Source organism: Poecilia reticulata, chromosome 14 (genome assembly GCF_904066995.2).
Source record: "Poecilia reticulata chromosome 14, P_reticulata-male-v2, whole genome shotgun sequence".
Classification (NCBI taxonomy): Eukaryota; Metazoa; Chordata; class Actinopteri; order Cyprinodontiformes; family Poeciliidae; genus Poecilia; species Poecilia reticulata.
Genome location: NC_088843.1, coordinates 28,853,920 through 28,869,242, shown reverse-complemented (window position 1 = coordinate 28,869,242; position 15,323 = coordinate 28,853,920).

Sequence of the window (15,323 nt, the reverse complement as noted above, 5' to 3'; positions counted from 1 at the left end):
CTAACAATGGCAGACAGTGTGTATTTGTGCTGGTTGTTTGTTTCCAGTTGCACTGCTGTAACTTAAGCGCCCCCTGACTAGAATATGCACAAAGACCACTGCAGGGTGGAAAATAATAAATCAATTCACATCATAGGTTTGTAAGGAAGCTAAAAAAGACAATGGACTGCACATTTCTCCCCCACCAGCGTTGGAGACAAAGCAGCAGAGTTAAATCCACATTTTAATCAAGAACCAATTACATGTCCACTTGGATTTAAAAGAGTGGCAAAAATTCACAATTATCTGCCAGTTTTGCTTGATTTCACCCTTTTTGCTCTGGTATTTTGGTCTGTATTCATTTTATCCCAATCTTGAGGCACTTCTTAACCCTTTCCTTTTGATTTCTGCCAATCAAAAGGAGTGAATGTCTCTGCAAATTCAATGCAAAGTCTTTATGTGTAATATTTAGAAAACCTGCAAAAACCCAAGAGCTCCATCTCAAACTCAGTTCAATTCCAATGCAATTAACACAAAACTTAATTTATCCCAAACGTAAATTAAATGTATTATAGGTCATCATCCAAGTTGCTATTCTCATTGTGGATGGTGATGCTGTGAAGCCTCTGACTGAAGAGCAAAACTAAAATCAAAATCCAGGCAAAAGTAAATGAAGTTTCAGTGATTTTAAACATGTCATACATTGAAATTCCTCCACAGCTGATGGGTAAACTCAGTTATTAGGCAAATGCAATATTTATATTAAAAACAAATCTTTTTTTTAATTAATTTTAGATATTTCAAGGCCTTTATTATAGATAGATGAATTTAAGAATTTTTTTAAGGATGTGCAGACACCCTTTAATATATTTTCCACTTAGAATCAGGTTGATTTGGATGACATAGTTAAGTGGTCATGTTAATGCTCTTTGTCAGGTTATCTTTGTCTAATATTAACATTAGTTTGATGACCTGAAACATCTGAGGGTGACAAAAAAGCAAAACCAAAACAAATTTGTGTAACAGGTATTTTGAACAGCCTCTTTAACTCAGGCTACTCCTTCTTTTGCTTGCAGCTGAGGTTTTTTTATTTAATTCTTTTTTTGGTACGGTACCCTTGAAGTCCCAGCTTGAAGCTACAGTAATGAAGCCTATAAAGTGGGTCTCCTGATGACAAATTGTTCTCCTCGAACCCTGACAGCAGGGGTGAGAATGAGAGCAGTGCTGTGCTCTCCTCCTGACAGTGAACTGACACTATTCATCGCTGTGAGCAGAGATACGGAGCACCAAACCAATCTGCTAATGCAGCTCAGCCCAAAAATCACAGCCACTTGAAAATTCCAAGTGGGGCGGAGGGAGTGGAGGGGCCAGCGCCTCATCAGTATGAGAAAGACACAACTGAACACCAGTCTGATTCATCCCCTCACCTTGAAGAATGTTTTCATCTTCATGGATTCATGCCGTAAAGCACAGACTGAATTTTTCCAATCCATGACGCAGCCGACTGTGAAGTATTTATTATTGCAGAGCCATTTTTTTTATCTTCTTCTTTTTCTATATCTGTGCTTCTCTTATTAAAGTGTCCTCTTTGGAGTCTGCCGCTCCACAGCAGATATGTTGGCAGGTTGCACACAGAATGTTAGTTTAATGACTCCTTCAAGATGGAATCCTATTAATTAACACTTTCAGTTATTTATTTATCAGGCTTTGAGGGAGCAAGCAGCTCTGAGCTCCACCACCCCTTGAAGAAAGTCCAAATGAATGTGCTAATTACAGCAATGATTGCCACACCTCACCTTTTACAGATTGCAGCTCATTTCTAGAAATGCTGAATATCTTTAGAAAATCTCCTGTTGTGTCATTTCTTTCTGAAAGCTTTAATTTTTATGCTTGCATCATGTTGGAATAGCTTTTTTTTTTTTACTCCTTCTGCTTTGCTCATATTTTTTACTTTCTGGTAATTGTTATAAGGCATAACCGTGGCAACAAAGTATTGTTTTTACAACTGGAAGGAGCTGATTATAATCTCAAAATCTTAAAGGATGCTTGAACTATGACCCCAAATTCCAGAGGAGTTGAAAAGGAGGCTTAATGGCTGCAGAGCATGACCAAGTAGTAGAGAGAATCAATCAATTATATCAATCAATCAATCAAATTTTATTTGTATAGCACATTACAGCAGCAAGGCATTTCAAGGTGCTTTTCATAATTAAAATAAATAAATAAATAAATAAAATCAGCATGTGACATTGAATAAATAGTAAGAAAGAGAAAGATATTTTGAAAAAAAAAGAAGATTAAAACATACTTTTGTTACGGAATTTAAGCGCCTGTCGTCACCGGACTCCGCCGTCTGTTTAACACGGGTATTATCCAGGTATTATCCAGGTATTATCCAGGTATTATCCAGACCCCATCGCCTAACAGGACTTGTTCTGTCTCCAACCTTGCAGCACCAGGCTCCCTCCACCTGTCATGCAAATTTTTGCGCTAGGACTTTCACCGTCCTACATGGATTTTTGTGCACTATTTTTACCTGTTAGAGTCTAGAATTTACAGGGTTTTTCTGTGCGCACAACGACCCTCAGTCACTTTTACATCATTAGACAGAGGAATAAAAAGAAATTAATAAATAGATGAAAAGTAAAGATAAAAACATAAAAACATTGAAGACATCAAAACCCTGACACTCTAACCCTAATTTAGCCATAAGCAACTCTAAACAGGTGGTTTTAAGTTGAGATTTAAAGGCTCCCAGTGTTTCAGCTGTTTTACAGTTTTCTGGAAGTTTGTTCCAAATCTGAGGTGCATAGAAACTGAATGCTGCTTCTCCTCGTCTGGTTCTGGTTCTGAGGATGCAGAGAAGACCAGAACCAGAAGATCTGAGGGGTCTAGACGGTTGGTACAGTAATAACAGATCTTTAAGGTATTGTGGTGCTAAACCGTTCAGTGATTTATAAACTAACATCAGTATTTTAAAGTCTATTCTCTGAGCTACAGGGAGCCAGAGGAGGGACTTTAAAACTGGTGTTATGTCTCTATCTTCCTGGTTTTAGTGAGAACAGCAGCAGCAGCTTCTGGATCAGCTGCAGCTGTTTGATTGATTTGTTAGTCAGACCTGTGAAGACGCTGTTGCAGTAATCAATGCGGCTAAAGATAAACACATGGATGAGCTTCTCTAGATCGTGCTCAGACATAAGTCCTCTAATCCTAGAGATGTTCTTCAGGTGATAGAAGGCCGACTTTGTGACTGTCTTAATGTGGCTCTGAAGGTTCAGGTCAGAGTCCATCACTACTCCCAGGTTTCGGGCTGATTGCTGGTTTTTAGTTGTAATAACTGAAGCTGTGTATTGATTCTAGTTTGCTCATCTTTAGGTCCAAAGATAATAACTTCAGTTTTGTTTCTGTTCAGCTGGAGAAAGTTTTGGCTCATCCACACATTGATCTGTTCTAAGCATCTATTCAGTGATTGGATGGGTTCAGAGTCACCTGGTGACATCATGATGTAGAGCTGTGTATCATCCGTGTAGTTATGGTAGCTGATCTTATTTCCTGTTATAACCTGAGCCAGTGGGAACATATAAATATTGAAAAGAAGGGGTCCTAGGATTGAACCTTGGGGTACCCCACATGTGACCTTTGACCTCTCTGATGAGAAATTTCCGATTGAAACAAAGAAATCCCTGTTCTTTATGTAGGATTCAAACCAGTTGAGCACTGGACCGGAGAGTCCGACCCAACTCTCCAGTCGATTCAGTAAAATGTCGTGGTCAACAGTGTCAAAAGCTGCACTGAGGTCCAACAGAACCAGCACTGTGGTTCTCCCACAGTCCGTATTTATATGGATGTCATTGAACACTTTTACAAGGACCGTCTCCGTGCTGTGGTGAGCAGGAAAACCAGACTGGAAGGAGTCAAAGCAGTTTGTTATTGTTAGGAAGTTATTTAATTGTTTAAAAACAGCTTTTGCAACAAAAGCAGTTTGCAACAAAAATGCAACAAACATTCAAGTTAAAATCTGTAGGTCTAACAGCAGCCAATCAGAGTGGAAAAAATATTCTTGTTCTGTGTCATTTTCTAGTTGTTAAATCTTCCACAAAATGACCAGATAAAAGATGTTCAACATGCCAGTTTAAACTTTGATCTATTTGCAAAACGACTGAGCTCTGCAACATTAAAACATGGATAGAACTGTAACTACATTAATCATAACTCTTCTTCTCTTCAGTGTTTGTCAGTTTCTGGTGGTGCAGCTCTGTGCTGCCTTCAGGAGAATGGGACATCAGAGTATCATCCATAAAATTTCACCCACATGGCATTTATTGTTCAAACCAGAGCTTTCAGTGGAAAAACTAAAGTTCCAGATCCTTTTAATGCCATAGAAATATGAGACAGAAACATGGATTATATCTTTATATAGACCTGTCTATTGATTATAGATTAATAGTTTTACTGGACAGAAATTACAAAGAACAAATCTGGTTCTTAATCAAATCCTAATGAGTCAAATTGAAAGTGTCATGGAGTCATCAGCCTCATGACATTAACACTGATATGAAAAATAATATTGAAGAAATAAATATATCAAATCTAATTAAAAGCATAAATAAGTGATCAGTTCTTTACTGTTATGGTCTGTAAGATATATTTATTCTCAGTACTAGATGTGGTCTAAACAAACCCATGACACTTCAACAATATTATTTTACCTTTTATCTGGAAATAGTGTCTGTTTATTCTTGCCATCCAGTCTCTGTTTTAATTATTGCTCTAAAGGTCTTGCCATACCAGTTTATTCCTCTGTATTTACTTTAGTTTCTATGTTTATTCTTGCATTTTGTTCTTCATTCATTTCCATTTAGTTTCCTTTGATTAGTTTTATCCTCTCTTGGTTTATTGCTATGTCCACTTTAGTTTCTGTCCTGTTGCTACATTTATTTGATCATTTATTGACCATCAGTAATCTTCACTCATCACCTGCTGCGCCGCCTAATCGTCATGTGTTTCACATCATGTGTTGATTTTTCACTGTTCAGCGTCGGATTCTTTGTTTTTATGCCATAATTCACATCTAGTTCTTCGCTCTGTTTTATGTCCCGCTTCTCCTGTTTCAGAGTTTTGCGCAATGTGCGCGTCGGTTTTTTCCCCCAACCCCCTAAGGTGCAGGGCGGTCGGGAAGCTCATCGATGGGGAAAAGCAGACTGACATAAACCTTTTAAAACAATGGAAACAATTGCGGTATTTTGATTATTGAAATTTAAAAGTGCTGTGGTACCGTCGTTCTATCACACCTGTTTCATACCGGACCACTTACATCACCGTGTTAACGCTATAAAATGAACGCTCTCTATTGTGGTATCACTCATGGAGGGATTTCTTTATTTAAATGGGTTTTTCAGAGGGATACAAAGTGAGGGTATCATGATTTTAGTAATTACATGTTTATAAGAGTGATTTTCTGTTGTCCTTCCATGGAAGCGGGCAGCTTTCAAACGGAAATAAAACCCTTTTTAATATAAGTTGCTGCTTTGAAATGATCACAGAACTGCCAAAACATATGTACAAAAATACCAGACAAAGTGAATCTCAGCAACGTCACTTCTGGAACTGATGCAGTGAAGCTACCAGTAGCAGGAGCGGAGCTGCGCCAAAAGCTAACAGAAGCTGCAAACACTGAAGAGAAGAAGAAGAAGAGCTGCCATCGATACAGTTGCAGCCAAGCATGATTTAATGTTACGCAATATAGTTTTAGCAAGTTGCTCAAAGTCTAAACGGGCATTGTTGTGCATTTAAGGTGCAAAGTTTACCTTCGACCAAACACCCCCCAAAGGAATCCCAGAGCCCCCCTTTTGTAAAGATTTCCGCCAGCGCCCCCTGCCATCCTCTGAACGCCCCCCGGGGGGTGGTACTGCCCCCGTTGAGAACCGCTAGTCTAGATTGTTCTTTTTTATCAGTGGTTTGATAACTGCTGTATTCAAAGCCTGGGGGAAAACACCTGAAGAGAACGATGAGTTACTATTTGGATCAGATCATTAGCAACGACAGGCAAATCTTTCTTAAAGAAATGTGTGGGTAGGACATCCAGACAGCAGGAACTGGAGCTTAATTGACTAATAATTTCTTCTAGGGTTTTATAATTTAGTACTTGTGTAACCGGGTGGTTTTACTGGAAAACATAGTTTACATAAAGTAGCTGTAAATTCCCACCCGTTTTGGGCCCTTGAATACATCTAGGCATTGATTCCCCACCTTCACTTCCGTTTCACAGCCTTGTCGGGCTCATTAGTGTATATAGGCACCGGGTGTGCACGCCAATCTGGGAGTGTTTGTCGGGGCCGTTGTTTGGTTTGGATCTTGGTTGGATGGGTGCTGGCTCCGTGCTCATCGGGTTTCTGTGAGAGGGTTTGGATTGTGGACATTTGTGCTGCTGGTAGGATAAATGGATTTTTGATGTCACTACCTTACATGGCTTTATTATTGTCAGCAGACACTTTATTGTCATCTTTGGGCATTACAGATTGTTGCTGTTGTGTTATTATGCTCTCACCAAAGTGCACCTGTTTTTTGTGTTTCTACTAATTTGGTTTGCAGTTGTTTTTGGTTAAGTCTCAGATTGCTTCTAGTCTTGTCCTGGGTTCGTGTGCTTTATTGGGTTTTAAATTAGAATAATAAAGTCTATTTTAATATTGTAAAAGAATGTATAAATAAAATATATTTTGTATACTATTTCTGTTTCATCATTCTAAGCCAGACCTACCTGGTGTTGAGAAAAATTATTATTTTGAGTGTTTAACACAGTTTAAACCTTTTAGAACCAATTTCTTAAGTTTGAACAGGTTTCTGTTAGTGATTTGAAACAAATACTATTGCTGGGTAAGTATTGAAATAGATCTGCAGGAGAGCCTCGGCTCAGACCCCTGGGGTCTTATCATTAAAGACAGGAGGTCATAAATTAACATATGCAGGAAGGTGGAGGACAGTATCACTTGAATTACTCTGAGAAGGGGAACTTTGGTTGGTTCACGTAACCAGGATGAGAAATCTTCCAGAACTAACATCTGACATGGTGCAAAAACTGAATATAACATAAAATGTTTTAAATCACTAACATTTAATTTGTAAGACATTTTTCTTAGTTATTAATAACATGTTTTGACTGAAAATTCTATTATCCTGTTTTAGAATTAATTTAGTTAATGATGAATGTATTTGAAATTGTATTATTTCTGACTATATTAGAATCACATGAAAATGATTTGTTTAGTATTAGAAAATACTTAGGTTTATGGTGAATGAATGTCTTAATTCTTATTTGTTTCTAATTCCTAATTAGAAACAGGAATTGTACTTCATTATTTTCTGTTTATTATCTATTGCTTTTGGTTTGATATCAGAACTAAACTTTGGAGATGCTGAGTGCAGAATAACAAATTGGGTTTTTGGAGAACTTTTCATTGAATTAAAATACAGAATTAAAGGTTTGTTCCTGGCAGAGCAGAAGAGAAACCAGAATTTCACAGCTACCTGTGAGGTTCCTGCATCTGTTTCTCTTTGCCCAGATGGCTGTAGAGCCACAGGAGGCCGGATACTGTTAAGAAAATAAATTTAAAATAAGTTAGTTTTAGAATTTATCATGACTTGATTGAAATACCATAATTATAGTTTTAAAATTTATAACATATTCTGACCTATTGATATATTTTACTGTAGTTAAAGCAGATTGTTTGCCAAGATCTTCTGATCTGCTCTTTGTCTGTCGGGAAACAATCAGTAGGAAGTTCTAGCTTTTCACACTGATCTGTGAAAGCCATAAACCACCATGAATTCGGAGAGTCTGCTTCTACCTTATTTAACAAAAGGTGTTTGATCTTGCGACCAAACTGCGGGACTTTTTCTAAAATTTAACAGGGCCAGAGATGCCTTCCAATTGGTCAAGTAGAGATACGCCTTATTTGAATACATTAAAGAGGAAAACACACCTACAGGGTATAAAAGTTTGTGCACAAGGGAAACATTTTAGAAAAAAGCTGATTTATTTTACTTCTGCACCAGCTCTTTCTCCAAGGACGTCCTTGATATTTCTTTGTCTTCTTGTCTCAGGTAACAATGTTTGTATCTGTCTTTCTTTAGTTTCCTGTACTATCTTATATTTACTTCTGATTGGATTAAATCCTGTAATTCTGTGACGTCAACACGCATTGTTGTGTTTTTGTTCCCGCACGTGGCCACGCGAGAAAACCCGGGATCAAAAGGAAGTATCAGAGCCAGAGTTTTGCTAAATTTACCAGTAATATAAAAATTCTTCCTTAACACTGGGTATTATTAATTGGGAAACTCTAGACCACTTGATATTTCAGTGGTCTACCAGTTGGCTTTAGGGCCACGTCCTCTGTCACAATCCGGGTTCTTTTCCCCTGTGTTACAGTTGAAATTGGGTCATTTTTCCTGTATTTGTTTTGTTTGGGCACAGCTTTGGTACTGGCTTTGGAGTGGATGTGCAGATTAATCCTCTGATCTTTTGAATTTTCTCTGAAAAGAAACTGGAAAACTTGTTGCAGGCGGCAATAGATTGAAGTTCAGGTGGTAACGTCATAGGAGGGTTTGTGAGCCTGTCAACAGTAGCAAATAAAGCTCGAGCATTGTTAATGGTTTTGTTTATGAAATCTGCAAAGAAAGCCTCTCTGGCATGTTTTAGTGTTGTGTGATAGTTACGTAGTCTTTCCTTGTAGATGTCATAATAAACGTGAAATTGAGTTTTACGCCATCTCCGTTCAGCCCTACGGCAGAGTTGTCTTGCAGATTGAACTTTTTGTGCATTTCTCCATGGAGATTTCTTCCTACCAGTCACAACCTTCTCTGTAATGGTGGCAATGTAATCAATGATATCTGAAAGTTTGCACTGAAAATCATCTACCAACTTATCTAAGTCATTATAGTTTAAGGGCGAGGAAGAAGAGTAGATTTGATTAAATGTTTCTGCTGTGTTTTCTGTGAAAGTACGTTTTGTGATGGTAGGTTTTTGTACAAGAGGGTTAACGGATAAAGAACTGTCAAAGATAACAGCAAAGTGATCCGACAGGGCAACATCAGTTACAGAGATATTGGAAATATTCACACCCTTACTGATAATCAGGTCCAGTGTGTGTCCATGAGTGTGTGTTGCTTGTTTGACATGTTGTGTTAAACCAAAACTCTCTAATATATTAAAGAGCTTTTTTGCCCCTCGGTCTTGGGGGTTGTCAACATGAATGTTGAAATCATAGACAATTATTAAACAATCATAATCAATGCATATGAGAGATAGAAGCTCATTCAAGTCCGTAAAGAAATTTTCCACATATGTTGGAGTTTTGTATAAAGTTAGTGTCAAAGTTTGTTTGTGGCCTTTTACCTCAATTCCAAGATACTCAAAAGACGTAAAATGACCCAAAGAGATTTTACTACAGTTTATGGTATTCTTAAATATTGAAGCCACGCCTCCTCCTTTTTTATGTTTTCTATTCTCACTTAAAAAATTGTACGTAGGAGGTGTTGATTCAATTAGTATGGTTGGTTCATTATTGTCATTCAACCATGTTTCTGTCAGAAATAAAACATCAATATTATGCTCTGCGATGAAATTATTAATTAATAGAGCTTTAGCACAAAGAGATCTGTTTAAGCCAGTTTAAGTGACCAAGTGGAGGCTGAAAGTTCTTCAGTCTGAGGTTCCTTTAGGCAGGGGATCAGTCTGAGGTTTGAATTAAGACAGCTGATTTTTGTATTTCTGTTTTTTGTAACTTTTCTTGTAGTGATCCGGACAGGTAATGTCCTGTTTTTCAGTGCCGGGGGACCAGACACATTCTGGAGGAAGACGGGTGTAAAGATAATATCTGGACCCCGGTCTCAGACCTCAGAAACGCAGAGTGTTGGATCCTCTGGGAAGTCGGAGGCAGGTGGCTTAGATGAAGTGAGGTCTGCTATGTTAGTGCTAAGGAGAGTCGTGATGAGGCGAACCTGTTGATCCATTCCATCCGTAAATTTGAGAAACTCTGGCCCAGAAGTCATTTCTTCAACGGTATCTTGTGAGTGAGTGTAGGAGCAGAGAGGGAGAGTGGAAGGAGGAGGGAGGAGGGAAGGGTGAGTGAGGGGGGAGTGAGGAGGGGAACCAGTCGCTCTGTCTCGATGTTTTATCACTTTGTTTTGGGACACTTTGCCTCTGATAGGCAGAGGGTTCCATCCTAGTCAGACATCCTTGAGCATGTTCTTCTGAAGCGATGGTCACATTGTTGTTCTTGTTAAAATGAAAAATGTTTGCGGGGGGAAGCTTGATTCCATGTTTGTTAAGATTGCGTCCGCCTCCTCCAAAGAGGTGAAAGTGCTGCCAGTAGATCCAGAGGTTATCGATGAAGGTCACTGGGCTGGCAGAGCAAGTTTTAATCAGCCATTTGTTTATCATGTCCAGCCTGGAATGTTTTTGTCTCCCCATTGAGGTTGTGGAATTGGACCACTGAGAAATAATTTCATTTTTAATTTTCCCATAGTGTTCAGAAGAATATTAAAGTCCTTTTTTAGAATCTCCGATTTTTGCTTTGCCAGATCATTGGCTCCAACATGCACAACTAAAGTCTCAATGTTTGGCTGATCAGTGGTTAGAGAGAGCACTTTGCGGGTCAAATCAGATACAGTCTCACCAAGAAAAGAAACCACTCTCGTTTTCTTGGGATTGCAAACATGACTGACTCCATTTACTGCCTCATCTCCAACAATAAGCACTCTTGGCATACCTTTGGTTTTCCTGGTGGTCACTTTGTCCTTCGGAGCTTTTTGCGGTGGATGCGTTGGTTTAGCCTCATTGCTGATTGAAGGTGGGTTTTCACTCAGAGGTTCAGGCTGGAGTGCAGAAAATCCGTTTTTCAGTGGGATTCCCACAGAGTCAGAATGTTTTGAGGCTTGGGCTGGTCGCTTTGTCCTTGGGAGCGGAGTCGATGGTGCCGTTTTGGTTCCATCTGCTTGTTTGCTGTTCTTTGGCGGAGCAGGAGTTGACGTTGAAGGTGGGTTTCGGCTCAGAGCCGGCCACGCTGATTCATCTCATGGGATCTGCAGTGTGAGACTTTTGTTTCGGCTTGGCGCCCTGAGCAATCCAGGGTGAGCTGCTTGGTGCAGGGTGTATGACCTCTCCGCTGATTTGAGGAAGAGTTGTTTCATATCCACGGGTAGCGTTGATCTCAAAGTTCACCTCCAGCCATTGAATCTTCGTTTCTAAAAACAAGTCATTCTAGAATACTGCTAATGTCCTTGGGGTTGGCGGGGGCATTTTGCTCTAGTTCAACTTGGAGGTGAAGAAAAGTCAGGTAAAAATAAAAGTGAGAAAATCTCCCAATGCTTAGATTTAAAGTAATACAGTTATAATGTTGATAATGTAAATATAACTATAAAAATTGTGACTTTAAAAATAATTCACAGGCAAAGTTATCAGTAAGGACGAGAGAGAGCAGGATGAGCCGTTCGTCCTTCAGCTGCCAGCAGAAAAATCCCCACGGAGTCGGAATGTTAAAAAATAAAAAAATATTTTTATTTTCTCATAATTTAATTAAATTGTTTTGTGGACCTATTTATGTTTTTAATGGGTGAGGATCATGTCCCCCATTTATCTGCCCGCTTTCTAACCATACAGCCAAACAGATTTAGAGAGGATGACAAAAGCAAATGAGGTGAATTAGCAACGTTTGCCAAACATGGCGTCATCCAGGACACGTTACTGTGAAATATCTCTGCTGCCTGGAAATTGAGCTGTTACTATGTCATGACAACCATGAGGCTGTCATATAGCAACAGTTGTCAGTGAGAAGCTTCTTTGGAGTCGTTGCAACACTGACCTCTACCAGAAACCATTATTCCCCACGGCATCACATCCACAACGACTCTTTGAAGATACCTGCTACGGAGCCCCTTAGGGGACATGGGGAAAATTTTTCTTCTGCGTTTCCTCGCAAAAGTATTGCATTTCCTCTTACGTTTTGTGTTCCCCCGCAATAAGCAAATACGTCCTGATACAATCAAAAATATAAATTTAAAAGTTCCAATATATACACATTTAAAGATCCTCAGTGAAAACGTGTTTAAAAACTGATTGAAAATCGATTTATTCACTATGGAAGTGTATTGCTATCACGGAGGAAAAACATGTGAATGCTACTGCTATCACATTATAATGTGAGTTATTTTGTACAAACATAATTTATTGCATAAATGTAATATTCATATTGTACGAATAACACCCAGATAGCACAGAATGATTGAAACAACATTGAATCAATGTTGAAGGCTGACATTGAAACAACATTGAAAGTGGTCGGTTACTTGTATGTTGAATCAACGTTAGGGTTTCAACCATAACTGACATATCAATGTTGATTCAACCATAATCTGTATGTGAATATGCATGCATATTTGTGTTGATTCTGCATTGAATCAATTAGGAATCTACGTTGATTCAACAATCATCTGAACATGGATCTACATGCAGATTTGGGTTGATTTTATATTGAATGAAAGCTAAGGATTTATGTACATTTTTTAGGTCTGATAGGTCTACATCATAACATACCACTAAAAGTTTCTTCACTGGTGTTAAACACACTATTTTATTGGCAAATGATGGGTAAACTGTGTGTAGGTTAAAAATGACAACATGGGTTGGACATAAAATGTTATTTAAGAAAAGAGGGACAGATCTTTAAACATATTTGACTCCTTTTTGATTGTCAGAACAACCGTCTGTTGTCCATGGAAGAACAGCATCCATGAGGTTAAGCTTTGTACTGTATGAACCAGGGAAACAGTACAAGTTGTGGTAACCCCAGTTTGACTCAGGTTGGCGTCACTTTGATTCCTTAAGATGTCTTCCTTTCATTCTGGTGTGTAATGAAGCCACTTAACAGTTTTGCTGCGGTCCTCAAGAGTCAGCTTTCAGTCAAACTGCAGAGCAACGGCTGAAAAACACAAAAATAAAAGTGAGGAAAGTGCCGGTTAGAAATATGATAAACATTTGAAAAGTTCTGAAAGACATTGAAATATTAAACAGTGTACTGGTTATAGGTCAGAGAAAAAATACAAACCGTATAGTTCCCCATGTACACTCACTGTTAAATTAATATTCATCTTAATCTTTCATTAATATTTATCTTAATGTTTACGTATACAATTACATTTACCTATCAAGCTGCAGTATAGTGTAGCATTTATGATGCTGCACTCATGTTAAAATGAGGGAATCAATATTTAAAATAAAGTCTGTTTATCAGAAAACCTAAAGATAAAACTCAGGGAGGATCAGGGTTTATTTAACACACCAGAGATAGATAAATAGAGCAAAAGGTGATTTGTACTGTAGTTGGAAAAATTATAATTTATACAGAATAAACTTCCATCAAATAGCTGGTTCAATCTTCCATTAACTAAAAATATTTCCAAATAAGTTGATTAAATTCATTACAAAATGTCCATATGCTGATAAAGATCCTGCACAAGTAATAATAGTCCAATTCAGTTTAACCAGTTACCAATCCAAGAATCAACAGACTGAATCGGTCATTAGCAGGTTTAGTTCAGTGTTTCACCTGCCTTGCATGTTTTAAGTGTTTCCCTTCTGCCTCACCTGGATTTAATCTGTGGATTATTAACAATCATCTGCACTTCTTGATGGCTGCAGAAGGTCATGCAGTCATCTAACTCAGTTGTTCTGGAACAGAAGCACATCTAAACACATCCCATAGCACATCATAATAAAAAATTAAAAACAAATGATTACTATCACAACAATTTAAACCCCACCTGCAGCAGCCAGCCTTACACTTCCTTGTCCACCACATGCTCTCCCAGACCAAACAATAGGCCACGCCCTATTTTTTAAAAACTCAAATCTCACAAGATGTCATACTTAGGCCTAGAGTGGTGGGTAGGATGAAAATAATACAAAAGGAGACATGACCTCAATTATTAAAAATATCTGTTTTGCTGGAAAATAACCAGGATAACTATAGGCACAAAACAATGCCCTTATTTTTCAATAAACACATTTATGATCAAAGCAATATTGAAAAACTTAACCATAAAACAAGCCAGCAGCAAAGTGGCTGTTTGGTTGGGCAAAAACGGGGAGTCGGACTGTACAACTCCTTGTAGAGACTTGTAGATGTTTTTGTGTCAACACATTATGCATAGTCAGTAATAATATTTACAGACAAGAAAATTTACAGAAAGGAATCACAACCCACTGTTCTCAACATGTAGTGCTTAATTTGAAACATGATTAACTCCCACCTAGTAATAAAATATTCTGACCCAGAGCTCAAGAAGGGGGGAGGGAAGAAGGGATGAAAGGGGGTAGGGGGAAGATTGGGAGGAGTGGGTGGGTGGGGGGCGGTTTGGGGTTTGAGTAGGGGGAGATGAGGAGGTGATGAGGGGTGTAACAAACTTCCCAGATTGCACACAATGGTAAATCAATGTTGAATTATAGTCAGAATGGTTGATTTTTGGTTGAAGTTGAAATTTGGTTATTTGGCTCTAGCCAAATAACCAATGTTGAAACTGTGTCATTGAATCAGTGTTGTTTTGTGGTTGAAATCTAATGAATGAAATGCCGAGGTCTGATCAATGTTGAATCAATGTATGCTGTTTTGCCGCACACCTTCCCATCTTCTCCTCCTCCTCATAGCTCTGGGTGGGAGCCTTTTATTAGTGAGTGGGGGTTATCACATTTTAAATTAAGCACTGTAGAGGATAGTGGGTGGTGATTCATTTCTGTAAATTTTCTTACTTGTTCATAAAAATTCTGACAGTTTGTGTGTGATATATTGACACAAAAACATCTACAACGTACTGCAAGGAGTGGAGTGGTCCACCCCTGCTATTTACATGAGTGGGATGTCCCAATCGCACAGCCACTTTGCTCTTGGCTTGTTTGTAAAAGATGTTAATTCAATGTTGAATTGTCATCGTGTGCAATCTGGGTACAGAATTGCACACGATGACAATTGTACTGTACCCAGAATTGTACAGAATTCTGGGTACAGAATCACAACTCAATGTCGTCAACACATAGCGCTTAAGTTAAAACGTGATTAACCCTCACCTAAAATTAAAGTTGTTTCACCTGGAGCCCAAGGAGGAGGGGAGGAGAGTGGAAAGGGGGAGGGAGGTTGAGGGGTAGATGGGCCAGGTGAGGGGTGGGTGTGTATCTTTGGCAGGTGGAGGGAGAGGGGTTGGGCATTTGGCCGATGGTGGTAGATGGGTGCGAAAAACAACTTACATTGATTGAACATTTAGATTACTAGTTCTTCTACAAACCTTGTCCTCAAGGC